Below are 5,356 nucleotides of genomic sequence, written 5' to 3'. Positions count from 1 at the left end.
ATACTTCGAAGATTACTTAAGGATTTAGTAGTACAAACCCGCCGCACGATAGTTTATAAAACGCCACAACGAACGCAGCACTTACCATACCATAACTGGAATAGAGCCTCAATCCCTTCGGTGAGATGCTCCGAGATTAGCACTACCGTAGCAGAAGCAGATGGATGCAAGAAGCAATGCAACACTTCGCCTATTGTGCTTGTTCACGTACGATCGTTAGGTTATCTGGTATCTTTCAGAGAAGGTCATTCCTGTGATAGAAATAAGTTTTTGTCGGAAAGTTACAGCCTCACCTTCTGGAAAAGGTCCACGTTCGTGGTACCACCTGTCCACCGGAATGATTAAGGAAGCGCTTTTTCGTCTAGGAGCTGAAGACTGGGACAACAACGTCTGCGGCCTGCTTTTTAAATATTCGCTCTGTTTATCAATTGAGGATTTGCGAATCATCATATGCTTCACGAATATCTCGTTTGAGTAGTGCTTCGAGACACAATCGCTTCATCATCGGTGAGAGAATGGCCACCTCATTAGTGCCTCTTATTCTTACCACAACTCCCATATGGAGTAAATGATCTGCATTCCTTGCCTTGCCACTGCCCTTCCCCTTAAGCACCTGCTCAACAATCCACCACTCAATGTCTTCCAGTTTGTTTAGATCTTGAAGAATACGATAATAGATTCGATTGTACTCTTTCAGGTACATGGTAAACAGCAATCCGGGGAACCACTCCTCCCATGCTTCGAGCTCAAGATTATATTTACCTTCATCAGTCGTGAATCGAACAAGTGATCCCAACACACCGGGTACCCCACCGGAAAGGTCCATGATTCCCACCTGAAGTGAGGCTGTAAATGGATAACGCAGCTTCATCTCCACAAAGAAGTCACTCATCTGAAGAATTGAGAAATTTTCAGCTTTAATGGTTTCAGAAACGTTGAAGGGGCTCGAGTCATCATCGCCATGCAGCACCATATGATGATTCAGCAATTCTTAATTTCCAACCCCAAGAAACCCCACGAAGACGCTCGGCGATTGAAATTTCCACATCCGAAGAAGTCCCAGGAAGCTGGTTAACAAATCGGGGTTCTGGAACAGACGATCCATTTCATCAACGATCAGACACAACTTCGATTTCTCGCGACCAGCGTACGTTGTAACTAACATCAACAGCGAAGTGGAATCATGACACTCGCTTTCCGCGTCGGCCATTTTCCCTATGTAACTCCAGAAGCTGACGGCGTTACGTGCCATCTCTTTAGAAACTTCGAAATACACCAATATGATGTTCGAATGTCCACCAAACAGCCTTTCAGTTCCACGAGCAATTGTGCTTTTCCCGAATTGATGAGGGCCATATAGCATATAAATTGAACGATCATTTCCTGAAAAGCCATGTCGAATTCGTTTAAAAGCCTCGATAGTGTCCAAAGGAACGGAGTAGTCGTCTTCCCTCAGTGGTCTAGTGGATGTAATGTATTTCTGGATCTTCTGTTTCTTGGATAAAGGCTCATCCTGCTTGGAGTCATTCATCTCCGCAAATCGTTGACTCAGCGCACAAGGCCGGTTTTTCTTCACCTTCACCAAAATGTGAATTTGATTAGAAGAAGGTTGACCCATTCTGTTCTCCGTAAATAACCAGTTCTTTAAAGTCTTCGATTCTGGACGTGACTAGTGGGAAATCGCCTCTACAGCTTTCCCTCTAGTCACGTCCAGAATCGAGTTGGGAATTCTCCCATCCTCTGAGACCTCGCTCTCAGCTTCCAACCACTTTCCATCACTCGTCTTAGCCACAAAAAGTTGCACCTCCCTCTCGCCAACGTCCTTCAAGCTCTTTGGGTGCGCATCTAGAATCGCCTTCTTTAACTTGCCCACTGAGACGCCCTCGTCCAGTTTCACCATGAACGTACTGTCCGCCTCTCCAACGATCACACAAAAAAACACCAGCATCTAATGGCAGAATCTGAAATGATTTCTTAAGCCAAAATTTATTGCAAAGTTTATAACTTTTTCAAAATTGATTTGTATCGACAGGTATCATCGATTTTATTGGAAGCTTATGTTTATCGGAATCGACCCGAGACTATCGTCATAAGACAAAGAACGTATGTATGTACGGAAAACATTGTGTGTGCATTAAAAGGATGGCACGGCCATCATTTCGATCTTTCGTCCCCAAGCGGCTTGCCGCGAGATAGCGATTTTAGGATTTTGGCCTTAAAATTTGCAAAGGAAAAACGTTATGAATCCGACAAATACTGCGCATTGCAACGGAGTGTGCTCGATCGTAGTCCTAACAAGCCGGGAAAATAGCTGCAGTGCTCGGTAGTTGTGGACATAGAGGAATACATCCTATCCTTCACAGTTTTTGCCAATGAGGGCGATCCATCAAATCGTTTTCTGTACGTCGAGTCTACTCATTTTTTTGTCGTAATTTATTCCTTCTTCTTGTATAGCAACCAAATACTAGCTGTGAAGCTCTCGCTGCATCGATGTCCAGCTGTGTGGGCGCTGGAGTAAAGCGCTCACATTATCTCCAGATTTCTTGGTCCTTCAGGCTGTTTGCCATTTGACGAAGCCTGTTACTTTGGGTCGATTGACGTTCTCGACTGGATTTGGGCGTGAGTCCCAGTTCTGCTGCCGAGAGGACCAGCAATTGGTCACTTGTAAACTTTCTTCGTTCCGATCTGCATAACCATCGCTGGCAGTTTGCCAGCTCGCTAATTGCCGCTGCTTCTCGAGGCGACTTGTCCGTTGTGAAGTGGCTGTTTGGTCATTTTCGAATTGCACAGTCCCTATCGACCGGGCTGATTGCATTAAAGCCCAAGGGCCTCTCGTTGTGCTGCAATATTTGTGGCAGCATAGAGAAACAAACCAAACTGAACGACATCACACGAAGTGCACTGTAAAATTAACGAATAGTGGAAACGATATTGAGTGGGGATATGAAGTAATGCAGAAAGCTGTCGAGAATGGCCAGATACGGCAGTGTCTGGATGGTCTTGGTGATGCTGATCGGATCTCCGCTCTTCAGTGTGCGCTGGAAATTGGTGACTTGAAGCTTGCACAATCATTAGTCCCCCTGGGCCAGTGCATGTTAGACTTTGCAACAGGTAGTTCACACGTGAAAGCTCTCGAATTATTACTGGATGGTGGGTATATGGCACGAGGCAATGAGCTTGCTGCGTCAGCTCTACTAACATTGGCTACTCAAGGTGCTTTGGAGATCATTCAAAAGATTGTGCTACTGCATTCCCCACTGCCAGAACGCCAAGATATCTGGTTAGACAGGTGGCGTATCGCGTTGAGCAATGCATGTGCGCGTGGGGACCTTCCGATCCTTCAGTGGTTTGCTAAGCACCCGCTGGGGGGTGAAGCATACGAAATGAGATCACAAGAAGGTGTTTCCCTCCTTAAGATTGCTGCCGAACACGACCATGCTCTCGTGATACAGTTTCGTTACGAACAAGGTTGGACTGATGGATACGAAGTCGCTATGACGAAAGCTGTCAAGAAGAATAACTTGGCTTCAGTGAAATGGCTACTTCGACATTTTTGGCCAGAAGGACGCGTGTACAAAACTCCAGCCTGGGTAGTATCTCGACTGATCAGCGATGGACATTTGAAGATGATTCGTTATTTGCATAATTTGGACCCAATGATTTTGAATCGCGCGAGGGGAACTATTCACAAGCCAAACCGTGAACATGACATTGATTGGTATCGCGAAGATAATGCAACATACTGGGCTGCGAGAAGTGGCAATTTGGAGACACTCAAGTGGGTCCAAGCCAATGTCAAACAAAAAGTCTCCGCCGAATCCCTAAATACCGCTGCACAGCATGGACATCTGAAAGTGCTTAAATGGCTTCATATCTATTACCCAAAAACGAACACCAAAAGTGCACTGATTTGGGCCGCAAAATACAATCATCTCGAAGTCGTGCAATGGCTGCACTCAAGTTGGGTGGAGGGGTGCGATAAAGAAGTGATGCGCCAGGCAGCAAACCATGGCAGCTTTGCCACTGTTAAGTGGCTGTACGCGAATTGCCCTGAGTCACGTACACCGCTCGCAATTGACGAAGCTATTGAAAATTGCCATGTCGACATCGTGTGCTGGTTGCAATTGCGCTTTCCCGATTTCAAAATCGGAGAAAGTACCCGCCGATATGAAGCTTCTCGCCATCTTTTTTCGAAGCATTACTTTATCTTCACACTCAGCACAAGTACGTGTTTACATCGAAGTTTCGTAAAGGGCTCCGAGCGCATCTGTCATGTTTTTCATGCTGGAATCTTAAACAAGTATCAAATTGGTTGGATGAAAATTACCCTGCTAACGCCTAGCTGGTGGAATCAATACTTCCATTTTATTTGAAATTACAGAAGCTAAATACTTTGCTTGCCTTGAAAATACCAGAAATCTATCTGCTACTTGAAGTAGAACATTGCTGACTGTCCGTGCGTACCTATCTTTGACATGCCAGTCTCTCGCACGGTGCTGTGCTGGCGTACTATTCTGCGTCTCTTGCGTAAATTGAAAGCGGTTCGTGTTGGCGGTGGCGAAGGGGGTTGTAAACTATTGACTGCGGGTGATCATGAGGTGTCGTAGGCTGACTCAGAGTCGGAAACGTTCCAGATCGGGTTGTATTCGCTACATTAGGCACCTTCTCGATCGTCTTGGAGGCTTGGTGCCATTTCTTGGTGATCTTGACGTTCTTCATCGTCCGCGTGATGACATCTTGTTGGTGGCAGATACTATCGATATGACTTACATTTCATCATATTGTGACCCAGCGACTTCCTGTTCTTGAAAACATGTAAGCTGATTTTAACATTCCGGTTAAAAATCACGTTTAACTTTAGGGTCATTTCCGTCAAACTTGCCCTTGGAGTTTTGGCCACGGTTTTATTTTAGCACAGCTCCGCTGATTCTTGTGGTGTCTGTCTTCGTCTTCTGTCACACAAGAAAACTTTCGTCAACAGGCAGACAAGCATTCTATAGGTGTTGGTCACGATAAATAGATGGAATAAAAAGTGAGCTCCTCTTACATCTTATATCCTTTTAAAAATAATGACAATCTTTGTTTCTACCTTGATATTGCTACCTGTATTATTAGATACCCTGTAGAAAAAGTAGTTTTGCCGTTTTGCGATGCACGCTCGAGCAGTTGCGTCTCTTGCCAACATGGCAACACTTGCGGACGTCGGTCTGGTGGCCTTTGCGCCGCCAGGTACACGCCGAATACGCCTCCCCAGCTCCCCTTGAGAGATTCGAGCGCCTACCCGACGAGGTGGAGAAGGGCAACGTCGAGTATAAGCAGCAACTGCTGGAGCCGTCACCCGACCGTCTACGCCAAC

At 45.8% G+C, this 5,356-nt stretch overlaps 1 pseudogene; it reads right to left on the bottom strand.

Moving 5' to 3' along the window:
• Nucleotides 1-427: 427 nt before the first annotated feature.
• PITG_19372 lies at nucleotides 428-1,948 on the bottom strand (annotated as a pseudogene; the record flags this gene model as incomplete).
• Between the last annotated feature and the right edge of the window lie 3,408 nt (nucleotides 1,949-5,356).

Source organism: Phytophthora infestans, genomic scaffold, assembly GCF_000142945.1.
Source record: "Phytophthora infestans T30-4 supercont1.103 genomic scaffold, whole genome shotgun sequence".
Taxonomy (NCBI): Eukaryota; Oomycota; class Peronosporomycetes; order Peronosporales; family Peronosporaceae; genus Phytophthora; species Phytophthora infestans.
This window is presented reverse-complemented; position numbering and strand designations above follow the sequence as displayed.